Here is a 26070-nt window from a genome sequence, read left to right as displayed (position 1 = left end):
CAGGGCTGGTAGGTGTAAGGTGAAGGAAGCATTCCCATTCGATACGCTGGACAAAAACCCTCTGAACTTGGGACATGAGTTTGTGGAAGTTACATTTAAACTAAGAGTCACTGAGCTCTCTGGCTGGGACAGACGAGGCAATATGCAAGCCCAGGGGCAGCAGTCTGGAACAGGGGTAAGATAAAGGAAGGCCCCCACATATGCCTCAGCTCAAAGGAGAAAGTGAGGGCTGCAGATGCTGGCGATCAGAGTCGAAAGTGTGGCACTGAAAAAACACAGCAGGGCAAGCAACATCCAAGGAGCAGGAGAGTCGACGTTTCAGCCATAAGCCCATCATCAGCAATGTGGGACGGGAGGAAGGGGCCTGAAACATAAATGGGGGTTGGCAGTGGGGCTGGGGTGAAGGTAGCTGGGAAGGTGATAGGTAGATGCAGGTGGGGGGGGTGGGAGGGTTGATAGATTGGAGGGGAGGGTGGAGTGGATAGGTGGGAAGGAAGATGGACAGATAGGACATGTCAAGAGGGGGTTCTGGGTTGGAGAGTTGGTTCTGGGATGAGGTGGGGGAGGGGAGATGAGAAAACTGGTGAGCTCGATGGTAATGTCGTGTGGTCGGAGGGTCCCAAGGTGGAAGATAGAGTCAGAGAGAGGTACAGCATGGAAACAGACTCTTCGGTCCAACCCGTCCATGCCAACCAGATATCCCAACCCAATCTAGTCCCAGCTGCCAGCACCCAGCCCATATCCCTCCAAACCCTTCCTATTCATATACTCATCCAAATGCCTCTTAAATGTTGCAATTGGACGAGCCTCCACCACATCCTCTGGCAGCTCATTCCATACACATACCACCCTCTGCGTGATAAAGTTGCCCTTTGGTCTCTTTTATATCTTTCCCCTCTCACCCTAAACCGATGCCATCGAGTTCTGGACTCTGTGACCCTAGGGAAAAGACTTTATCTAGTTATCCTATCTGTGCCCCTCATAATTTTGTAAACCTCTATATGGTCACCCCTCAGCCTCCGACGCTCCAGGGAAAACAGCCTCTCCCTATAGCTCAGATCCTCCAACCCTGGCAACATCCTTGTAAATCTTTTCTGAACCCTTTCAAGTTTCACAACATCTTTTCGATAGGAAGGAGACCAGAATTGCACGCAATATTCCAACAGTGGCCTAATCAATGTCCTGTACAGCCGCAACATGACCTCCCAACTCCTGTACACAATACTCTGACCAATAAAGGAAAACATACCAAACGCCTTCTTCACTATCCTATCTACCTGTGACTCCACTTTCAAGGAGCTATGAACCTGCACTCCAAGGTCTCTTTGTTCAGCAACACTCCCTAGGACCTTACCATTAAGTGTATAAGTCCTGCTAAGATTTGCTTTCTCAAAATGCAGCACCTCGCATTTATCTGAATTAAACTCCATCTGCCACTTCTCAGCCCATTGGCCCATCTGGTCCAGATCCTGTTGTAATCTGAGGTAACCCTCTTCGCTGTCCACCACACCTCCAATTTTGGTGTCATCTTATTAACTGTACCTCTTATCTCGCATCCAAATCATTTATGTAAATGGCAAAAGGTAGAGGGCCCAGCACCGATCCTTGTGACCAGCACTCCACTGGCCACAGGCTTCCAGTCTGAAAAACAACCCTCCAACACCACCCTCTGCCTTCTACTTTTGAGCCAGTTCTGTATCCAAATGGCTAGTTCTCCCTGTATTCCATGAGATCTAATCTTGTTAATCAGTCTCCCATGGGGAACTTTGTTGAACGTCTTACACATCTACTGCTCTGCCCTCATCAATCTTCTTTGTTACTTCTTCAAAATACTCAATCAAGTTCGTGAGACATGATTTCCACGCACAAAGTCATGTTGACTATCCCTAATCAGTCCTTGCCTTTCCAAATACATGTACATCCTGTCCCTCAGGATTCCCTCCAACAACTTGCCCACCACCGAGGTCAGGCTCAACGGTCTATAGTTCCCTGGCTTGTCTTTACTGCCCTTCTTAAACAGTGGCACCCCGTTTGCCAACCTCCAGTCTTCCGGCACCTCACCTGTGACTATCGATGATACAAATATCTCAGCAAGAGGCCCAGCAATCACTTCTCTAGCTTCCCACAGAGTTCTTGGGTACACCTGATCAGGTCCTGGGGATTTATCCACCTTTAACCGTTTCAAGACTTCCAGCACTTCCTCCTCTGTAATCTGGACATTTTGCAAGATGTCACCATCGATTTCCCTACAGTCTATATCTTCCATATCCTTTTCCACAATAAATACTGATGCAAAATATTCATTTAGTATCTCCCCCACTTTGTGTGGCTCCACACAAAGGCTGCCTTGCTGATCTTTGAGGGGCTCTATTCTCTCCCTAGTTACCCTTTTGTCCTGAATATATTTGTTAAACCCGTTTGGATTCTCCTCAATTCTATTTGCCAAAGCTATCTCATGTCCCTGTTTTGCTCTCCTGATTTCCCTCTTAAGTGTACTCCTACTTTCTTTATACTCTTCTTAGGATTCACTCGATCTATCCTGTCTGTACCTGACATATGCTTCCTTCTTTTTCTTAGCCAAACCCTCAATTTCTTTAGTCATCCAGCATTCCCTATACCTACCAGCCTTCCCTTTCACCCTGACAGGAATGTACTTTCTCTGGATTCTTGTTATCTCATTTCTGAAGGGTTTCCATTTTACAGCTGTCCCTTTACCTGCAAACATCTGCCTCCAATCAGCTTTTGAAAGTCCTTGCCTAATACATTCAAAATTGGCCTTTCTCCAATTTAGAACATCAACTTTTATATCTGGTCTATCCTTTTCCATCACTACTTTAAAACGAATAGAATTATGGTCGCTGGCCCCAAAGTACTCCCCCACTGACACCTCAGTCACCTGCCCTGCCTTATTTCCCAAGAGTAGGTCAAGTTTTGCACCTTCTCTAGTAGGTACATCCACATAGTGCATCAGAAAATTGTCTGTACACACTTAAGAAATTCATCTCCATCGAAACCTTTAACACTATGGCAGTCCCAGTCGATGTTTGGAAAGTTAAAATCCCCTATTATTCTTACAGAAAGCTGGGATCTCCTTACAAGTTTGTTTCTCAATTTCCTTCTGACTATTGGGGGGATCTATAATACAATCCCAATCAGGTGATCATCCCTTTCTTATTTCTCAGTTCCACCCAAATAACTTCCCTGGATGTATTTCCGGGAATATCCTCCCTTAGCACAGCTGTAATGCTATCCCTTATCAAACATTCCACACCCCGTCCTCTTTTGCCTCCCTTTCTATCCTTCCTGTAGCATTTGTATCCTGGAACATTCAGCTGCCAGTCCTGCCCATCCCTGAGCCATGTTTCCGTAATTGCTATGATAGCCCAGTCCCATGTTCCTAACTACGCCCTGAGTTCATCTGCCTTCCCTTTTAGGCCCCTTGCATTGAAATAAATGCAGTTTAATTTATTAGTCCTACCTTGTCCCTGCCTGCCCTACTCTTTGACTCTCTTCTGTTCTCAGCTGTACCCGTCTCAGATCGATCTCTTTCCTCACTGTCTCCCTGGGTCCCACCTCCCCCCCCCATATTAATAGTCTAAATCCTCTCAAGCAGTTCTAGCAACTTTCCCTGCCAGTATATTAGTCCCCTTCCAATTTAGGTACAATTCGTCCTTCTTGTACAGTTCACTTCTACCCCAAAGAGATTCCAATGATCCAAAAATGTGAATCCTTCTCCCGTACACCAGCTCCTCAGCCATGCATTCATCTGCTCTAGCCTCCTATTCCTGCCCTGACTAGCTCATAGCACTGGGAGTAATCCAGATATTACTACCCTTGAGGACGCCCTTTTTAAGTTCCTGCCTAACTCTCTGTCATCTCCCTTCAGAGTCTCAACCTTTTCCCTTCCAATGTTGTTGGTTCCAATGTGGACAATGACCTCCTGCTGGCCCCTCTCCCCCGTGAGAACATTCTGCACCCTCTCTGAGACATCCTTGATCCTGGCACCAGGGAAACAACACACTATTTTGCTTTTTCTCTGGTGACCACATAAACGTCTGTCTGTACCTCTGACTACAGAATCTCCTAACACAATTGATCTCTTAGAAGCCAACGTACCCCTCGTTGCATTAGAGCCAGTCTCAATACCAGAAACTTGGCTGTTCGTGCGACATTCCCCTGACAATCCATCACCCCCTACATTTTCCAAAACAGCTTACCCGTTTGAAATGGGTATATCCACAAAAGACTCCTGCACTAGCTGCCTACATCTCTTACCCTTCCTGGAGTTAAACCATCTGTGTGACTGTATCTGAGACTTTCCCCCCTTTCTATAACTGCCATCCATCACTTACTGTTGCTGTTGCAAATTCCTCATCGCTTCTATCTGTCTCTCTAACCGATCCACTCGATCTGATAAGATTCGCATCCAACAGCATTTATGGCAGATATAATCTGCAGTAACCCTTAAACTCTCTTTCAACTCCCACATCTGACAAGAAGTATATATCACTGCAAAGGCCTTCACAATCTACAGACCCAGAAAATAACACCGTCTTATTTCTCTACAAACACTGCCCCAGGTTAAATGAATAGCTATGGCTTATATTTTAAATTTAATCAAGAGACTTTTCTCCAGAAACATATAATCAAGAAAGAATCCACTGTACCCACTACTGCAGCCTTTCTCTTGTACAGACTTAAAACATCAATTAACTTATCAGATTCTGTGCTGTGAACTTCGCCCAACAGTTCCTCCAAGATTAGTTGTGAATTTCACTGTTTGTTAATTTTCCCAGATGCACTCCGATGTCCAGCGATACATGAATTGAAACAGCAAAGGCAGTAACTGTGCTGAGGTGTTCCTCCTCCTGGCATTGGGTGGCTTGGACTTGGCAGTGGAGGATTCCCAGTGGAGGACGTCCTTGGTGGAGTCAGCGAGGGAGTTGAAGTATTCAGTCACAGGGCAGTGGGGTTTGTTTGGTGCATGTGTCCCAGAGATGTTCCCTGAAACGATCCGCATGGTGGTATCCTGTCTCCGAATGTAGAAGAGACCACATCGGGTGCAACAGACACAATAGATGAGGTGTTTGGATGCACAGAAAAATCTCTGCCAGATGTGGAAGGCTGCTTTGGGGCCTTGATCGGGGGTAAGGGGGGAGATGTGGGTGCAGGTTTTACACCTCTTTCGGTGATAAGGGAAGGTGCCGGGAGTGGAGTGTGGGTTGGTGGGGAGTGTGGACCTAACCAGGAAGTCATGGAGGGAACAGTATCTGCAGACCGCTTCCACATTCGCTCCGTGACTCCCTGATGAGGTCCATGCCCCCCACTAACCCCCTCCTCCACTCCCTGCACCTTGCCGTGCCACCGAATGAAGTGTAAAATCTGCACCCACACCTCCCTGCTCACCTCTGTCCAAGGCCCCAAAAGGATCCTTTCGCATCCGGCAGAGATTTTCCTGCACATCCAACCACCTCATCTACTGTCTGTTGCTCTTGATGGTGTCTCCTCTGCATTGAGGATACAGGACGCCAATTTGAGGAATGTTTCAGGGAACATCTCTGGGACACACACACCAAACAACCCCACCGCCCTGTGGCTGAACACTTCCATTCCCCCTCCCACTCTGCCAAGGACATGCAAGTCCTGGACCTCCTCCACTGCCAAATCCAAGCCACCCGACATCTGGAGGAAAAAAATAGCAGTTTTCCAAGGCAGTTTTAGAAAGTAAGGACAAAATGAGTTGGCACAGGCTTGGAGGGTCGAAGGGCCTGTTCCTATGCTGTGTTGTTCTGTGTTCTTTTGTAGGATCCAAGACCTAAGCAAGCTGCAGCTCCATGAGTTTGTTCCATACCCATTCCACAGAGTGAGTGTCAATACCCCTTTCTAGGAGGAGAGGGAGAGCTATTTGAGATTGTGAAACAGCAGTAATGTTAGTTTCTGGCATTGGAGCAAATAATCAACACTTGACTAGCATTACAGAGGAGAAAGGAATCTGATGATCTGGCTTCTGCAACATTGTTCCATCTGGGATCTTGTTCTGCATCAATTGCCGTCACCCTATCTTTGCAGGCAGTGTGTATTCTAATCAGCTAAAACCTCATCGTGTAAAGTTTTCAAAATGGTCTGGCCTGAAAATTCAACTTTCAGCTGACATGTTTAATGTTTGGATGTTACTGAGAGAGGAAATAGACAATAGACAAATCCCTGGAATCTTGCTGTGCCATCTCTCTTAGCGTTTTCTTGCTCCGTCTTTTAATTGATCCCGTCTCTTTTTTTCCCAGGGAATTCTAGTCACTTAGAAGATCCAAAGAGAGTTTGGGGCAAGGTGAACTTTGAACATCCTCCAAGAGGGCACATGGTCCTGAGGCCTATTCCACAGGCCGCACTCCGTGGGGCCCCACCTCAGTTGTGTCCCTTTATTCCCCCAAAGAGTGGGTGCCTCTGTTGGACCCTTTTTTTTTTAACAGGCCTCTGGTTAACTGGGTCCTGTCAAATTGTGGCCTTGTCATTTTAAAACAGGTTTGAAGCCTGGGGTTAAAGTAACCAAGGTCTTCGGATTTGACACAAACTTCTTAACCCCCACATCCTCACCCGCAGCAAGTGCCTGAGAGACAGGACTTCCCAAATAGAAAATGAAAACCCTAAATATCAAACTGTCTCTTAAAGACTTGTTATAATGTCAGAGTAATAATGTGTGGATGTTAAAATTGACTTTGGGAGTGAGAGCGAGACTTGTAAATGGGAGAGAGAGGAAAGGAGGGAGAGGCATTTGAAATTGTGAAATAGCAGTTATGTCAGTGCGTGTAGTTGCAACAAATATTAAACATTTAAGCAGCCTCCATCAGAAAAATTGAGCAGATCTTGCTGCTGACATGTTGCTGTTGTGAGATCCTGCTGTGCTGTGACAGCCTGCGGTAATGCAATCGAAGCAAGGACTGTTTCGATGAACCCATGGTTTTAAGGCTAACCGATGGACCTGGGATTGAAATCCCCAAACTATTTTCTCAATTTGACCATCCTTGGGTTTGCTGAGGGATGTTGTGTGTGAAGGAATGAGCTCTTGCTGTGTAATTTGTTTGAAAATCTCCCCCGCTTTCCAGTTCCAATAATCTTTTTCTCTCCCACTCTCTACACCCACCCCTTGCAAGAATTGCTATTTTGAAACTACGACAGGACAAGAAATCCTTCCTTTGGGATGAAGTTTCTTCCAGACGGGACGGGCGGACATCGGCCTGAGGCCTGTTCGACAGGCCGCACCCCATGGGGCCCGTGTGAGTTGTGTGTATTTGTTACCCTGAGGTTTGATTTCCTCTGGGACACCCTGGATTTTTAAGGGTCTCTGGTTAACTGAGTCCCAACGGGTTGTGGCTCTGTTATTTTAAAGCAAGTTTGAAGCCTGGGATAAAAATAACCAGGGCCTTGGGATTTGACACAAATGTGTTAAGTGTCTGACACACTGGACTCCCCAAAGAGGAAATTTAAACCCTAAATGTGAAACTCTCCTTAAAGACTTGGTATAATGTCAGAGTAATGTGTAATGTGTGGGGCAGGATGGAAGAGACACGGATAAAGACAGAGAGAGAGAGAGTTATAGCTGGGAGTCACACTGACAGCAGGAAAATCCCAAGAGAGAACTTCAGCAAGTATTCCCACGGTCTGGCCAGTTCTGTGTTTGATGGTAGATTTAGGGACAGACAATCTTCAAGGCTACTGAGGGGTCAATGTTTAATGTTTTCAAACTGCACTGATATACATTCGAAAGCATAAAAATGGCTAAAAAGCTTAAAAGGAAACAAGGAATGGTCAAGCTTTCCTGTGTTAGAATTAACATGACAATGTTCAGGGAGATCCAACAAAGTTCAAGTCCTGACATTAACATCTCAATGGGACAGGCAGCTCTCTGGGAGGGAACTGAGAGACATTTCAATGTGTCCGACACACTGGGGTGGAGACGGTGAACCCCTCAGGGAGAATAAATCTGCAGAAGAATGTGTCAAATTAATTCTCAACTCGTTATTTCTCTCTCTGTCGTGTGAGAGAGCAGCTCTCTCTGGTTGAGATTGTCTGTGTGGGGAGAGAGAAAGAGAGAGATCGAGAAAAATAAAGAGAATGATAGAATGTAAAACAGTACAGCACAGAACAGGCCCTTCAGCCCACGATGTTGTGCCGACTATTGATCCTCATGTGAGGTAAACCTATTGTACGAACTCTCAAATTTCTGCGACCATATGCATGTCCAGCAATCTCTAAAATATCCCCAATGACCTCTCTACCACAACTGCTACCGGCAAGGCATTCCATGCTCTCACAACTCTCTGCGTAAAGAACCCGCCTCTGGCATCCCCTCTACACTTTCCGCCAAACAGCTTAAAGCTATGACCCCTCGTGTTAACAATTTCTGCCCTGGGAAAAAGTTTCTGGCTGTGAGAAACAAAGCTCACACACACTTCAATAATTGCAGTCCGAGACAAAATCTGAATCAGTAGTGTCCTTTATTTTTACACTTGCAAGTGGGTGTGATGTCCAGTGCCAGGCAAGGCAGAGGACATACACACACCAAATTCAACAAACTCTCGATATTTATATAATTTGGTTCCTACATATTTTTTTCTTATTTCATTGTTTCCCCCCACTGTTTACATCCTCCACTTCCCTAAGACTGGTCCCGAATCAGTCCTTGCCCTCCTGATTTCCCTCTTAAGTGTACTCCTACTTTCTTTATACTCTTATAAGGATTCACTCGATCTATCATGTCTATATCTGACATATGCTTCCTTTTTTTTCTTAACCAAATCCTCAATTTCTTTAGTCATCAGCATTCCCTTTACCTACCAGCCTTCCCTTTCACCCTGACAGGAATATACTTTCTCTGGATCCTTGTTATCTAATTTCTGAAGGCTTCCCATTTTCAAGCCGTCCCTTATCCAGGTTGAACTCCATCTGCCACCTCTGAAACAGCATTACAGAGGAGAAAGTAATCAGAATCTCGGGCCAGCTGCTACTGTAGTGCTGGGCTGGGATCGTGCTGTGCAACCATTGCATGGGCAATGCCATTGATGCAGGCAGTGAGTGTTTTACTTAGCAAACGGAAGAGGAAATAGAAAGGGAGACATTGACACAGAGAAAGAAAGAAGGACAGAGAGAGAGAGAGACAGTACGAAGCAGAGATAGCACATAGTGGGAGACAGAAATAGAGACAGGAAGAGAGAGACAGAGACAATGCCAAACAAAGGTGGCGGTAACAGTGTCTCAATCTCAAGAGCCTCTGGATTCTAACTGCAGATGTGCTCTTATTATCACCCAGTTGCTCTTTCATCCCAACAGCAGTCCTCTGGGTGGGAGGGTGGTGGTTTCGAATTGGGGAATGTGGTCAGGAGCGCGTGAGGGGGCCACGTGTGAATTGGTGAAGAATCAAGTTTTGGGTTTTCAGAAGGTGCCACAACATGGCGAATGCACAATGGATGGGGCAGGTGCCATGCGTGTGCAGTATGCGAACATACCCAACGTCGCCCTCACCCCGATGGCCCCCTTTGTGTGCAGCTGCATCAAGCTGTGTGTAGACCCTTGGTACACAGACACCAATTGTCACCATGGACTGAGGTTCTACCTGTCCCCGGTGTTGGGAAGGATGGGACTGGCCTCGTTGCCGTGCAACGCTCCAAATGGAGTCACAGAGTCATGGAGCTGGTCAGTACAGATACAGACCCTTTGGTCCAACTCGTCCATTAAGACCAAATATCCTCAATTACTCCTTTCCCATTTGCTCGTATTTCACCCATATCCCTCCAAACTCTTTCTATTAACATACCCATTTCAGGTGCCTTTTCAATGTAACTGTATAAGCATCCACCACTTCCTCTGGCAGCTCATTCCATACATGCACCACATCTGCATGGAAAAGTTGCCCCTTCTATCTTTCCCCTCTCCTTAAACCTCCAGTTCGGAAGTCCCCCAACACCGGGGAAAAGTCTTTAGCTCTTCACCCTGTCCATGCCCCACATAATTTTATAAACTTCTGTAAGGTCACCCCTGAGCCTCCAGTGCTCCAGGCAAAATAGCCCCAGTCTATTCAGCCTCTCCCTATAGCTCAAACTCTCCAACCCTGGCCACATCCTCATAAATCGTTTCTGAGCCCTTTCAAATTTTACAGCATACAGCAGGAAGACCGGAAGTGAACACAGTATTCCAAACATGGCCGAACCAATGTCCTATACAGCCACAACATGACCTTCCAACTCCGATACTCAATGCTCTGACCAATACAGGAAAGCATACCAAACGCATTCTTCACTATCCTATCTATCTGCAACTCCACTATCAAAGAATCTGAACCTGCACTCCAAGGTCTCTTTGTTGAGCAACACTCCCCAGGACCTTACCATTAACTGTGTCGGTCCTGTCTGATTTACCTTCCCAAAATACAGCACCTTACCTTTATCTAAATTAAATCCATCTGCCACTGCTCAGCCCCCTGGCCCATCTGATCGAGATTCCATTGTACTCTGAGGGAAAGCTTCTTCCCTGTCCACTGCACCTCCAACTTTAGTATCATCCGCAATTTAGGAACTATGCCTCTTATGTTCACAACCAAGTCATTTATGTAACCGACAGAACCCAGTGGAACACCACTGGTCGTAGGCCTCCAGTCTGAAAAATAACCAACACCATCTGTCTCCTCCCTTTGAGCCAATTCCACATCAAAATGGCTAGTTCTCCCTCTATTCCATGATCTAACCCCGCTAAACAGGCTACCATGAGGAACCTTGTCAAGTGCCTTACTGAAGTCCATATAGATTAAGACCACCGCTCTGCTTTCATCAATCCTCTTCGACAATTCTTCAAAAAATCAGGTCAGTGAGACACGAGTTCCCATGCACAAAGCCATATTGCCTATCCCGAATCAGTCCTTGCCTTTCCAAATTCATGTAAGTGCTGTCCCTCAGAATTCCTCCAACAACCTTCCCACCACTGATTTCAGGCTCACGAGTCTATAATTCCCTGGATTTTCCTTCCCATCTTTCCCATCCATGTTAGCCAACCTCCAGTCTTCCGGCACCTCACCTGTGGCCATTGATGAAACGTGTATCTCAGCAAGTGGCCCCAGAAATTACTTCCCTAACTTCCCACAGAGTTCTCAGGTACACCTGATCAGGTTCTAGGTGTTCATCATCCTTTCTGTGATTTAAGACATCCAGCTCCTCCTCCCTCTGTAATGTGGACATTGTTCAAGATGTCGCCATTTATTTCTCCAATTCTCTGGTTTTCATATCCTTTTCCGAAGTGAACACTGAGGCAAAATATTCATTTAGTATCTCCCCCATCTCCTGCAATTCCACACATAGGCTAATCTTACAGGGGCCCTATTCTCTCCTTCGTTATTTCTTTGTTCTCAATGTATGTGTAAAAATCCCTTTGGATTCTTCTTAACCCGATTGCCAAAGCTATCCCATGTTCCCTTTTTGCCCTCCTGAATTCCCTCTTAAATATACTTGCACTGCCTTTATACTCTTCAAGGGATTCACTCAATCCCTGCTGTCTATTCCTGACGTATGCCGCCTTCTTTTCGTGACTAAACACTGACCTTCTCCAGTCCCCCAGCACTCCCTGCCCCTATGTAAGGAGTGAGGGTCAGTTTATTATCCAACAGCTCCCTGGTCTGACAATGGGCTTACATGGTGAGACATGGTGTGGTGAAAAACACGATATGGAGATGCTTCAGAGGCAAAGAAAATTCCGATTTTATTAAAACATTGCCAGGTAAATGAATATTTTGAAAAAAACAGTGCGATGCATCAAGTGAAATGAGACTTATCTGACTGCTGTTAACTCCCCAGTTAATCCTTACAGCCTTGACTTGGTACAATGGGGTTTGAATTACAGAGAGCTGTTAATTACTGAATGACAGGGGAAAGGAGAGAGAGTGACAGAGAGTGACAGAGAGTAAACACGAATCCCGGGATCTTCTCATACTTCCCTCCCCTGGGGACTGCCCTGCACTGTCAGCCCTGTAGCCCACCCTTTCTCCCCTCTCTTACTGAGCTGGGACAGAGGGTCTCGATGACCTTCTGCTCGCCCCCAGAGCGGCTTGTGTTGGTTTGGAGAGTGGTGGGTGTCGCTGGCACTGCCCTAGTCAGTCTCTCAGCCTCCACTCACATCTCATCAGTAGGTGGAGGGTTGTGGATAAGAAGATTGCTCGCTCTCCTTCTTTTCCTAAGTCTGTGACTGGCTGTAACTGATTCCCTTGATGCTGGCCGGACCTCTTACTGAACAAACCCCAGAGATTAGGATTCCCCAGTTATACTGGCTGGAGGTTTCCCATGTTTCCTGCCAAATCTGCATTGAATCACTGAGCTGCTGTTTCTCCTCTTGAGGCTGAATGAACTTCCTGAGTATTCGATGAGTGTGAATGGTTCTCCAATTAAAGTCAGTGGGTGTACCATAATTTTGAATGTCCATGATTTCACTTCGAGGGGTGCAGGTTAAGGTGTTGCTGATAGTGTGATATCCTTCCCATTCAAGACAAACAGGTTTGCATGTCATACAAAGGTGTGGACTGTTCAGGATCTCTGCGTCCGAGCAAATGATTGTTTGCTCTGCAGGCTGGTGCTCATTGTCTTTTAGCGTGTGGTGCTAGAAAAGCATAGCAGGTCAGGCAGCATCCGAAGAGCAAGAGAGTCGATGTTTCAGGCATAATCCCCTCATCAGGAATAAGGGGCTGGGGGAAGGGGGCTGAGAAATGAATATGACGGTGCGAGTGGAGCTGGGGGAAGGTAGCTAGGAAGGTGATAGGTGGGTGTAGGTGAGGGGATGATGGTGATAGTTCGGAGCAGAGGGTGGAGTGGATAGGTGGGGAGGAAGTTGGACAGGTAGGACAGTTCAAGACGGCAGTGCTGAGTTGGAGGGTTGGTTCTGGCAAGAGGTGGAGTGGAGGGGAGATGAGGAAACTGGTGAAGTCGATGTTAATGCCGTGTGTTGAAGTGGTCAGCCACAGGGCGGTGCGGTTATTTGGTGCATGTGTCCCAGTGATTTTCCCTGAAACGTTCCTCAAGTTGGCATCCTGTCTCCCCATTGTAGAGGAGACACCATCAAGAGCAACAGACACAGTAGATGAGGTGGTTGGATGTGCAGGAAAATCTCTGCGGGATGTGAAAGGATCCTTTGGGGCCTTGGACAGAGTGAGCAGGGAGGTGTGGGTGCAGGTTTTACATTTCGTACTGTGGCAGGGCAAGGTGCCAGGAGTGGAGGAGGGGGTGAGTGGGGGGCGTGGACCTCACCAGGGAGTCACGGAGTGAATGTGGAAGCGGTCCACAGAGACTTTTTCCTCCGTGACTCCCTGGTTAGGTCCACACTTCCCACTAACCCATCCTCCCCTCCACTTGTCACTGCAAGAGGTGTAAAGCCTGCATCCACACCTCCAACAAAGGCCCCAAAGGATCCTTCCACATCCAGCAGAGATTTTCCTGCACATCCAAACACCTCATCTGTGGTGTCTGTTGCACTCGATCATTTCAGGGAACATCTCTGGGACACACGCACAAACAAACCCCACTGCCCTGTGGCTGAACGGTTCAACTCCCCCTCCCACTCTGCCAAGGACATGCAGGTGCTGGGACCCCTCCACTGCCAAATCCAGGTACTGCCTGACCTGCTGTGTTTTTCCAGTGCCACACTTTTCGACTCTGATTGCCTGTATCGGCAGTCCTCACTTTTTCCTTTATTGTCTTTGAGCTGATGCATTTGTGGGGGCCTTCCTTTATCTTACCCCTGTTCCAGACTGCTGCCCCTGAGCTTGCATATTGCCTCGTCTGTCTCAGCGACTCTTAGTTTAAATGTGAATTCCACAAACTCATGTCCCAAGTTCAGAGGGTTTTTGTCCAGGGTATCTAATGGGAATGTTTACTCCACCTTACATCTTGTTTCTGTACTCTGATTATCTCATTTTTGATGGCTTCCTGTTTTTTTAGCTGTTCCTTTACCTGCAAGTATCTGCTACCAATCAACTATTGAATGTTCTTGCCAAACACCACCAAAATTTGCCTTCTTCCAATTTAGTGCAACTTGCAAAACAATCTCTTGGCCAAACGAGCCACAGCACATTTAAAACCATCTCTTAAGTCAACAGGGATAGACTGTAAAATGCAAATACAATCCAATCCGATTTGCATGTTCCCTTGCTTCGGACCCATTTGATGATGACATTCTCGTGGCTGGTTCCAGATTCTCCTCGAGGCAAGACATTTATTCACTATCCAACAATTCAATGTGTGTGTTTAACTAAATAAAATACTTTCTTTTAAATGAGTGTAATAGGGTTTTGTGTGCAAGGCTACAGTCCGAAGTGAATACTTCATCTGATCAGCGATAATGTACACTTTACTCAAAGACACAACCCAGCTGACATCTGGCAAGTGGACAACCTGACAGTGAAGCATTGCCTCCCCACTGCTCCTGATAATGTGACAGGCTGTATACTCTGTCGTCTGTGTAGCTAGCAATTAAATCAAAGATTTTAACTGTTGCATTATTTATAACAAATTTAAGTTCCAATCATGAGAAAACAGCTCAACAATATCTAATCATGGAATCCAGGGGAAGGTAAAGGTTGTTGTTAATTAAAGGAATAAAGCTGATGTTGCGTGGTATAGTGGTGGTGTCCCTACCCATGCTCCAGAGGTGTGTGTTAACATCTCTGAACAGGTTGATTCTAAAAAGGTTAATTTTTTAAAAAATTCTACATAAAAAGCTGACGTTAAAGCCTGCGCATTCGAAACACTTTTGAATTCAGTAAAACAGGATTAACAAAATAATGCATTGAGAGAGAAAACAACATGAAATTAAACTGGTGAGAGACAAAAACATGTGTTTGAAATAGCTTTCTCAAGATAAAGCAAAAGGTGATCAGAAAAGACAACTAGCAGAGGCAGGAAAACCTGCAATTGGGATGGTGTGAATAACAGAGAAATAAAGATGATATTTTGGGTCTGTCTTCAGAGAGGAACATTCACTCCACTTCTCAATCATACAATAGAAGCAATGTCCTAGTGAAAATGAGCAGATCGCTGAATTGGTCACGAGTGAACAGAAGTAGTACTGGGAAATTAATATAATCCCAGAATCTGAAGATCAACATTCAAAATCCTCAGAATATTGGTTGCAGTGATCATGATCTTTCACTGCCACTCCGGTACATATTTGTGTGTTCTGATCATGTTTTGCTTCACCTATAGAAAGCTTTTTCAAACATTTTCATCTCTCTCACTGGTTTAATTTGATGTAGTTTTCTCTCAATGCATTTTTTTTAGTCCGACTGTACTGAATTTAAAAAGATATTCTGAATCCCCATTTTTTAAAGCACCTTGTTCATTCCCACTGCATCACAAGATGTCACCCCTTCCCCAACATCATCATTATGCACCTCCTCTTCCTTTAATTAACAACAATCTTTACCTTTCCTGTATTCCATGAGTAGATCTTGTTGAGCTTTTGCTCATGATTGGAATTTAAATTTGTTACAAATGATGAAACAGTTAAATTTTTGACTACAGTGTATACAGACTGTCACATTATCAGGAGCAGTGGGGAGGCAATGCTTCACTGTCAGGTTGTCCACTTGCCAGATGTCAGCTGGGTTGTGTCCTTGAATAAAATGTACATTATCGCTGATCTTAAGAGGGAAGGGTATGCTGCCAGTGGAGAGATCAATATGAAAATATTTCTTCAGATGAAGTACTTGCTTCTGACAGTAAGTATTGTATGCAAGACTATTTACCTCATTAAAAAAATACAGGTAGAGTTTATTTAATTAAACACACACATTGAGTTGTTGGTTGATTCGATTCGATCAGATCCCCCTCGGTAAGGAAACAGGCCTTTTGGCCCAATAAGTCCATACCAACCCTCCAAAGAGCAATCCACCCAGTCCAATTCCCCTACATTTACCCTTGACACTATGGGTAATATAGCATGGCCAATTCACCTGGCATGCACGTCTTTGGTTGTGGGAAAAAAACAGAGCACCCGGAGAAAGCCCACACAGACACAGGGAGAACGTACAAACTCCACACAGACAGTTGCTCGAGGCTGGGATCGAACCCATGTCCCTGGCACTGTAAGGCAGCAGTGCTCACCACTGAGCCACCAGACCACCCAAAGCAGTGGTTGTTGAATCAATGTCTCACCTTGAGGAGAATTTGGAATCAGCCGCCAGAGTATTGGCATTAAATTGGTTTGAAGCAAAGGAACATGCAAATGGAATCAAATTGTTTTTACACTTTGCATTCTATCCCTGTTGACATAAGAAGTGGGTGGACGTGCTGTGGTTCATTTGGTCAACATGATTGTTTTGCAAGATGTAAATGTCTGGCTGAGTCAAAAGAAGGAGTGGCCCAACGGGGACAACGACATAAATTGAGGGCTGAAGGACAGAGTCATTAACTGGTTCAGAGAAGAGGTGGTTCAGGTTGGTGAAATGTTTTTATGCCTCTCTGTCTGTTTCTCTTCACTTGGCTCTCTCTCTTTTTCTCTCTCACTGTCTCCCACTCTGCCTCTCTCTCGCTATCATTGTCCCTCTCCCTCTCTTGCTCTTTCTGTCTCAGTGCCTCTCTCCGTCGGTCTCATTCTCTTTCACTGATTCTCCCTCTCTCGCACTCTGTCTGTCTATCTCTTATGCTGTTTCTCTTCCTCTCCCACTGTATCTTTCTCTCTCAATGTCTCTCTCTCTCGTTCTCACTGTCTCTGTCACTCTTCTCTCTCACTGTCTTGTTGTCTCCCTCAACGAATCTGTCTCTCACTCTCTCTCTCTGTTCCTTTTTCTTGCTCGTTCCCCGCTCTCTCTCATATGTCTCTGTGTACTCTGCTTCTGAATTCCTCTCTCTCTCTGTCCTTCAGTATGTCTCTTGTTTCTCTCTCTCTGTCTTAAACTGTCTCTCTCTCACACTATTGATTTCACTCTGTCCCTCTTTCTCATTCTTTCTGTGTTTCTCTCTCTCTTGTGCTTTCTGTCTCTATCTCTCCCTCTCGCTCTTTCAGCCGCAGTAACTCTCCCTCTCTCTGTCTAACTGACTCTCACTTCCTCATTCTCTGTCTCCCTCTCTCTCCCTCACTGTATCTCTCCCACTGTCTTTCTTTCTCAGTGACTCTCTCTCTGTCACAGTCTCCCACTCTCTCTTTCTGAGTCTCTCACTGTCTCTGTCACTCCCCCTCCCTCACACTGTCTTGCTTTCTCCCTCAGGGTGTCTCTCTTTGACACACATGCTGTCTCTCTCTCCCTCTCTCACTGACTCTATTCCTCATTCTTACTTCCCCCTCTCTCTCATGTCTTTCTCTATCTCTCTCTCTCTCTCTCTCACTGACTCTTTCAGTTCCTCATTCTTCCTTCAGCCCCCTCTCTCTCATGTCTCTCTATCTTTCTCTCCTGTATCTCTCTGTTTCTACTCTGTCTCTGACTTGCTCTATCTCACTCTCTCTGTCCTTCACATTACCTCTCTCTCACACACTCTCTCTCTCTTTTTGACCTCTTGCTGTCACTCTCTCTGTCAGTATTTCTTGTTCTTTCACCATCTGTGTCTCTCTCACTCTTTTTTGCCTCTCTCTCTTCCTCTAGCGCTCTCACTGTCTCTTTCTCTCTTTCTGCCCCTTAGTCGCTCACTAACTCCCTTTCTCTCACACACACATTCTTTGTCTCTATCTGTCTCTCATTCCCTGTCTGCCTCTCACTATCTTTCTCACTCTTTCCTTCTCTGCCTCTCACACTCTGTCTTTTTCTCTCTGCTACTGTCTCTGTCTCACCTCCTGTCTCTGTCCTTCTTTCCCATTCTGCATCTTTGATTGTCTGTCTTCTGTCTCTGTCTCTCTCACAAACTGTTTCTCTCATTGTCTGTGTCTGTGTCTCTTTCTCTCACTGTTTCTCCACGTCAGTCTGGTTTTCTCTCTCACTCTGTCTGTCAGTCCGCCTCTCTCTCTCCCCGCCCCCCCCCCCCCCCCCCCCCCCCAACCCATTTGTCTCTCGCTATCTGAAGCAGGTGGCTGAAGTCATAACATTATATTTATAATTACTGGGTTTCACAAGGTAATGTAAGAGAAGTGTGGAAAAGGTCCTGTTTGAACCATTGAATTCTAATTCTTCAAGCACAATATTTGGATAGATGGTAAATGATATTTTCCAGCTGTACTGTGGGTAGGGTGGTGCACACCAGTGTGATCGATATCAACAACACTCCGAGCAAATGCCTGCAGGTCAGGGAACATCAGCTCAGTGCTAATGTAATGGAGTCTGAACTTCGATCATTCCGATGTCTCATTGAGGAGGTGATTATTTGGACATTGTGTTCCAGGAGGCAGAAGCCTATGCTTGGATTTGCACTTTGGAAGTATCTGTGCTCAGAGATAGTACAGTGTCTGGAGGGAAGTGCAGTTTTCGAACCTCTGAGTGGAAAAACCTGAGCTTTTGCACTTTGGTGTGTTCACTGGCTAAATCAACTCTTATTATCCATCCCTAACTGTCTTTGTAATGAATACGGTGAACCACGAATTGATGGCAGCATCTGTGGGAAGAAACCAGAGTTAATGCTTCAGTCTGTTGACCCTTCATCAGAACAGATAGCAGCAGGGAATAAGGGATATTTATAGTGAAGAGCTGAAAATGTGTTGCTGAAAAAGCGCAGCAGGTCAGGCAGTATCCAAGGAACAGGAGAATCGACGTTTCGGGCATAAGCCCTTCTTCAGGAATGAGGAAAGTGTGTCCAGCAGGCTAAGATAAAAGGTAGAGAGGAGGGACTTGGGGGAGGTGTGTTGGAAATGCGATAGGTGGGAGGAGGTCAAGGTGAGGGTGATAGGCTGGAGTGGAGTAGGGGCGGAGAGGTCAGGAAGAAGATTGCAGGTTAGGAAGGCGGTGCTGAGTTCGAGGGATTTGACTGAGACAAGGTGGGGGGGAGGGGAAATGAGGAAACTGGAGAAATCTGAGTTCATCCCTTGTGGTTGGAGGGTTCCTAGGTGGAAGATGAGGCGCTCTTCCTCCAACCGTCGTTTTGTTGTGGTCTGACGATGTTGGCCAAGGCTGCATTTATGCGATGGTGGGATATTAGGACGCTGATGAGTATTAGTTAAATAATTAGCCATTTTTTTGTTTTGCGTATTTTCTAACTGTGGGGTAAGAACGAAGTGTCTTTTGCTTAAATCCGATGAGATTGACCCATCAAATCACATCCGGAATGCAGCACCTTAAACTAGCCTCAAAATAAGGTAACGGTTACAGTCTCGGCTATCTCCTTGATAGTCTTCAGGGCATTTGGTCTGTTCCATAAAATACGAAAGGGCTGGGTAAACAAGGAGATAATGGAGAGCAGGCCAGTATAGAAGAAAAGTTGAATATGTGATAATAGATGCTAAGAATAGGAGAGAATGGACAATGAAACAAAGGGTGACCTTCCCATCAGCCCTGCTCCATTTTCCAATATGATCCTGGCTGATCCTTTATCAAGCAGTCACAGACCTGTTCTTTTCTCAGACCCACTGACACTTTTAGCTCCTGGAAATCAATATGTTTCTTTCTTTAAAAAAAACAGTAACTTTCCTCCAGAGCCTTTTGCGGTAGAGGTCTCCAGATGGTCACCATTGTCTGAGTGAAGACATTTCTCAGCATCTCAGTCAGAAATGGTGTCCCGTGTGTATGCTGAGACCCTGGCCCCTTTCTCTGGATTCCCACGCCGGGGAAACATCATCATTGCATCCTGAGCCCTGTCAGAATCCTATACACATCAGTGAGACACTTCACCTTCTGATACCATCAAGTGAATGCCGGCCCACCCAACCCCAACATTCCTCATAGGACCAACCTGGCATAGCAACAATTATTCTGATAAACCCTTACTGCTGTCTTCTCGCAGTAGGTATCAATTTCCATAGGTACTTGAATCAAGAATGTACAAAATACATTCTTGTACCATCCAGCTGTGGTCTCACCAACTGGATAAGCTTTCAAGCTGTACTGAAATCCACAGCCAATGAAGGCCAACATGCTGTTTGTCTTTCTAACATGTTGCTATTCAGTTGCATCTTCATTTTGAATTTCAGTGACCTCTGGAAAAGGACATCCATAGATTCATACAGCATGGAAAAGACCCTTCGGTGCAATGTGTCCACACTCATCAGGTTTCCCAAACTAACCTAGTTCCATTGCGCTGCATTTGGCCCATATCTCTCTGAACATTTCCTATCCATGTGTCTGTCCAATTGTCTTTTCAATGTTGTAACTGTACATGCATCTCCCTCTTCTTCTGGCAGTTCAACCCACACATGAACCACCCTCTATGTAACAATGTTGCCCCTCAGATCTCTTTTAAATCTCTCTCCTCTCACCTAAACACTGTGCCCTCCAGTTATGAACTCCCCTATCTTCAGAAAAAGACTGTTGCTATTCACCTCATCTACGCCCCTCATGATTTTTCAACCTGTCTAAGGTCACCCCTCAACCTCGTACATTCCAGTGAATTAATGTCCCAGCCTATCCCTCCTCTCCTTATGGAAGCCAATATTGCTCCATTCGATCAATATTTCAATAATACACTACAAATATGTATCTTATTTCCTACTGATGTGGACAATTTCCCATTTGCACCTTCCATGTGTTTCCCAATTTACTGAAATTGTTCATATTATTCTGAAGCCTTCTTACCTCCTGTACATCGGTCACAATGATGCATAGGTTTGAATTGTCATCAAACCTGGATATTTTATACTTGATTCACCCATCCAAATTGGTGATATGTATTGTGATTAACTGGACCTGCACCAGAGTCAGTTTGTGATCAGTGTATAATACTGGGAATCTGTGCAATATCCTGTGGGATGTTTCAATCCTTTAAAGGTTCTATGTAAGTGCACATTGTTTTGGACATTTTCAAGGTCCTGTTGTATTTGGAGTCTGAGAACACATCTCCTCCACCGACCCCCTCCAAGAGAGCTGTGGGCCTGTTGCACCTATTCTGAAAGGTTGGCTATACCCCATAACTCCTGGAAGAAACTCCAATCTTCACCTGCAAATTGTACCCATGGGAGGTAACCAGACCTTCTGCTTAATTAATGGCAAACACCACCCAGGACGATAGTGACAGTTTCTGTTTGCCAACATGTGTGTCCCTGCATATCTTTCACGCTCTTGCCAATGTAGTTATGAATTGAACAGGTTTTTCTTTCATCTTTTCCAGTTTTGTCTGTGTGTTCCCTATAGTACGGTTACAGGGTGCTGACAGATCTGAAAAATGCAGACACTCTGCCTGTTCCTGCTCACAATCCCCATGTCAGATGCAGCTGTACTGGATAACCATGCAGTGACTGGCATTTTTAAAAGGTAAGTGTCAGGGTGGGTTGCGCTTCGGCGGGTTGGTGTGGGACTTGTTGGTAATCTAAAAAAAAGCTCTGTGGGGGGGGGGGGTGCTGTACATCACTAAGAGTGAAATCGATTGCATCCACTGACCCTGAAATAAAGGAGACAGTGAAATAGATCGGAGTGATTTTTGGAGAAAATGCCCAAATCCCACACACAGGCAACATTTTACTGTTTACTGAATCGCCTCACCCACCTCTCAGTTTCCCTTTGTCTCCCTCTGTCTCCTTCACTACTATTCCCATTTCCTGTCAGTCTGCAAGTCTTTGTTTTCTCTCTGTCCCTTTCTTCTGTTCCCTTGCTTTCTAGTTGCTCCACACCTTGTCCTTATGCCCCAAACTTTTTCTGTTTTCCAATTCTTCCAGGATTCTCTCTACCTCCAGTTCTAGTTCACTGCTCATGTAGCCTTCATTGTCTCTCTCTTTCTCTCTCCCCATCTCTCTCTGTTTCTAATCAATACGTATGGCATGGAGCATCGAGTAGTGCATCAGTCAAAGGACCTTATGATGAAGGTACAGTGAGTTATCAAGAAGGCTTGTGCCATTCTGTGATTCATTGCAGGAGGATTTGTACAAAAATAAGTAACAATGTTCTGCTTTCTGTCGCATCACCCTGGTTCTGTCTTTAAACCTGACACTGATCCCAGAATTTACTACAACACTGAGATAGCAACATTGACCTTCCCATGCAATATTTTGAAATGTGAATTGCAGGGTTTCACCTTTTCTTTAATATGATGGGCATTGTTCCAAGTAACACATCTCAAACAGGGCCCACTAACACTGCACAGAGAATGTTTCACCTGAAGTCCGTCCCTTGACTCACACCCTGACTTTACCCCTTTCAGTCTCCGCTTGGTGCTGGGCACCGGGCGTCTGATTATGGGAGAGAACACTTCGCCTTCCTGGTGGCTTTACCTGCTTCCCAGTGCGGAAACTCCAATAGATATATAGACTTGAACCCCAGCATATCAATACATCCTTTCATTACCTCCGATGTGAACGTTTTCGAAAACTACCCGGGTAGAAATGACCTCGCTGTCTTCCCGAACAGCAGCAGTCGTTGCTCAGAAAGTAAATTGCTGAACCCCGCCCAGATCAACGGGAACCACACCGCGGCTCAGCTTTTCCAAACTCTGCTGAATAACAGAAGCCAGCACAATAACCAGCCAGTGGGCTGTATCATTCTCTACACCACCTACAGCCCACTGTAGATCACTGTTTCAGTAACACGGGGAATTGTCAGATCATCCCTGCCTTGCAAAAATCCCCATTTCGGGACATATGGATCGAACCAGACGTTCACAAGCATTTTGTCTTCAGTAAAATATTTGCACATGATGCAGATCAGAGGTGACACCAGGAAATCCGGGAAAAGCTGGCTGCAGTGGAGAATACCGGGTTTCATGTCAGAAGGTGTGCTATAGAATACCCAATCAGGTGTAAAGAATGCTCCACTCCAGAATACTGCATCGAACAGACTCCAAGAATTGATTTAACATACTAAGGGATCTGGGAATTTCTGTAAATGGGTGCAGTGCCTATTCAAATACATCTATCACATTTCAAAACAATATAAAAATCCAAATTTACCAACATATCCTTTCTGCTTAACATTCAATGAATCATATGAGATGTCATCAGAGAATAAAAGTCAATTATCAACTCAATAAATTCAAGAATCCCTCACAGTCAAAATCAATTCCATTCACAACCTCTTTTTCCTGTCCATCAACACATCTGCAAATGCAATACTGGTCCCACATTCTCAGTATCACTCTTATTCTCACCCTGCTGCTCACTGCAGACAGAGATAGAACATAGATACAGAATGTTTGACAGACTGAACAAGCTTACAGGGATAGGGTGTGTTACAGCGCAGTACAGGCTCTTAGGCCCTCGATGTTTTGCCGACCTGTGAAATCAATTTGAAGCCCTTTCTACTCTCTGAGTAAAGAATCTATCTCTGATATCTGTCCTATATGTATCACCCCTCAGTTTAAACTATGCCCCCTCGTGCTAGCAATTACCATCCGAGGAAAAAGGCCCTCACTGTCAGCCCTATCTATTCCTCTGTCAAGTCACCTTTTAACCTTTTTTTCTCTAAGCAAAACAGCATTAAGTCCCTCAGCTTTCTTCATAAGACCTACCCTCTGTACCAGGCAACATCCTGGTAAATCTCCTTTACACCGTTTCCAAAGCTTCCACATCCTTCTTATAATGCGGTGACCAGGACTGTGCACAATAACTCCAAGTGTGGCCACACCAGAGTTTTGTACAACTGCAACATGATTTCATGGCTCCAAAACTCAATTCCTCTACCAATACAACCTAACACATTGTATGCCATCCTAACAATCCTTTAACCTGGGTGGAAATTTTCAGGGCTCTAACATGGACACCGAGATCTATCTGCTCACCCACACTACCAAGTATCTTACCATTAGCTCAGTACTCTGTATTCCTGTTACTCAATCCAAAGTGGATCACCTCACATTTTTCTTAATTAAACTCCATTTGCCGCCTCTCAGCCCAGCTCTGCAGCCTATCTATGTCTCACTGTAATCTACAACATACTTTGGCACAACTCCACCAAAGTTAATGGCATCCGCAAATGTACTAATCCATCATTCTATGCCATCATTTATAAAACTGATAAACAGTAGTGGCACCAAAACAGATCCTAGCAGTACACCACTAGTAACTGAACTCCAGGATGAAACAATTCCCATCAACCACCACCCTCTGTCTTCTTACAGCCAGCCAATTAATGATCCAAACCACGAGATCAATCTCAATCCCATGCCTCCGTATTTTCCGTGATAGCCTACCGTAGATAATCTTATCAAACGCTTTACTGAAACTGAGATGTTGGACAACAGTACAGTAGCGCCTCGACTTACGAACTTAATCCGTTCTGGGACCCAGTTCGTGAACTGAATCAATTTTTCCCATTGCTCGGATAGCATAAGAATGCTTGGACAGTTGTTCACAGCGCACGCGCCAAAGACGAACTGAATGAGATCACGCGGGGCCCGAGAGCTTTTGCGTTCAACAAGCGCGTGGCAAAGCAGAACAATGAAACCACGTGGTCACACACGGGCTTTTTGCATTCGTACCTTTGTTCGTACCTTGAATTTTGTACGTACGTTGAAGCAAACTTTTACGTACAATCCTGTTCGTAAACTGATTTGTTCGTGAACGGGGTCGTTCGTATGTCGAGGTGCAACTGTACTTGAAAAGGTTCAGAAAAGATTTCCAAGGATGCTGCAAGGGTTGCAGAGTCTGCGCTATAGGGAGAGGCTGGTGGGCGGCACAGTGGTTAGCACTGCTGCCTCACAGCGCCGGAGACCCGGGTTCAATTCCCGCCTCAGGCGACTAACTGTGTGGAGTTTGCACATTCTCCCCGTGTCTCCGTGGGTTTCCTCCGGGTGCTCCGGTTTCCTCCCACAGTCCAAAGATGTGCAGGTCAGGTGAATTGGCCAGGCTAAATTGCCCGTAGTGTTAGGTAAGGGGTAAATGTAGGGGTATGGGTGGGTTGCGCTTCAGCGGGTCGGTGTCGACTTGTTGGGCCAAAGGGCCTGTTTCCACACTGTACTGTAATCTAATGTAATCTAATCTAAATAGACTGTTCAATATGAGTCTAGATTAGAGTAGTGCTGGAAAAACACAGTTCAGGCAGCATCCGAGGACCTGCTGTGCTTTTCCAGCACCACTCTGATCTAGACTCTGGTTTCCAGCATCTGCAGTCCTTGTTTTTACCCTGTGTTCAATGTGATCTAACCTTGCTCAGCAGTCTACGGGTGAGCAGTAGAGGAACCTTGTCGATCACCTGACTGACGTTCATGTAGATCATATTCACCGCTCTTTAAAGGCATCTGAATGAGTATGTGACTAAGAGGGGTTTAGAAGGATATGAGCTAAATGCTAGAAATGGGACTAGATTTATTTAGGATATCTGGTTGGCATGGTCGTGTTGGACAGAAGGGTCAGTTTCCGTGCTGTATATCTCTGTGACTCTAAGCCTGTGACTCTAAAAGGAAGGGTATGCAGTAATGTTTAAACCCAGTGCTGGAGATGGATGTGAAGAAATCTGCACTGAGGCTTGTGGCCTTCTCCAAGTCCCCTTCTATTTACACATGAACTGTCCTTGACTTTATCACTACCTCATTCAGAGACCGCATCTCTGACATTGACCCTTCTCATCTCTCAGCCAGGGCTCCCTGCTTGGTCCAGATTAACAGCCCCAATCATGGAGCTCATATTCTATGAGGTCCAGCTGGCTGTCCTGGTCACAACCACTGGAATTCATATTTCCCCTGGAAATAAAGAGAAACAGTTACATACCCGGGGAAAAGGAAGGGGTAAGGCCATGCTGGAGAGAAAAGGGAGTCACACATTTGAGGTGACCCAGAAAGTGGAAGAAAATTGAATGGGAAGGAGACCAGTAAAAACAGATGTAATCGCCTGAACGAAGTATTTCCTTTGTGAAATGGATTAAGAGTTTTGGTGCAGAGCATGCCTTCAGTTTCCCCTTAATTGATCTGCAGTTTCTGCAACATTTCCAAATGTTCTCTCTCCAATGTTGTACTGTTGGAATGGTTTGAACAGCAGAGATATCATTTCTTTGCACAGCTGTATTCAATGAAATGATTTGCATGCAGAACTACACGTGATTTTTTTGCTTTT

At 45.4% G+C, this 26070-nt stretch overlaps 1 long non-coding RNA gene and 2 pseudogenes across 2 annotated transcripts in view; all 3 read left to right on the top strand.

Moving 5' to 3' along the window:
• The first annotated feature begins 6623 nt into the window (after positions 1-6623).
• Positions 6624-26070, top strand: part of LOC148134737 (uncharacterized) — a 191205-nt pseudogene continuing 171758 nt past the window's right edge. The window contains exon 1 of the transcript XR_015755606.1: positions 6624-7271. The product of XR_015755606.1 is annotated as an uncharacterized LOC148134737 (transcript). The remainder of the gene's footprint in view (positions 7272-26070) is intronic.
• The window catches only part of LOC148134740 (uncharacterized), a 29820-nt gene continuing 24959 nt past the window's right edge, over positions 21210-26070 (top strand). The window contains exon 1 of the long non-coding RNA XR_015755627.1: positions 21210-21346. This is a non-coding gene — a long non-coding RNA (uncharacterized LOC148134740). The remainder of the gene's footprint in view (positions 21347-26070) is intronic.
• LOC148134741 (uncharacterized) lies at positions 22221-23252 on the top strand (annotated as a pseudogene).

Source organism: Chiloscyllium plagiosum, unplaced genomic scaffold (assembly GCF_037043375.1).
Source record: "Chiloscyllium plagiosum isolate Xiang-an unplaced genomic scaffold, Cpla_swu_hap1 HiC_scaffold_52, whole genome shotgun sequence".
Lineage (NCBI taxonomy): Eukaryota > Metazoa > Chordata > Chondrichthyes > Orectolobiformes > Hemiscylliidae > Chiloscyllium > Chiloscyllium plagiosum.
This window is presented reverse-complemented; position numbering and strand designations above follow the sequence as displayed.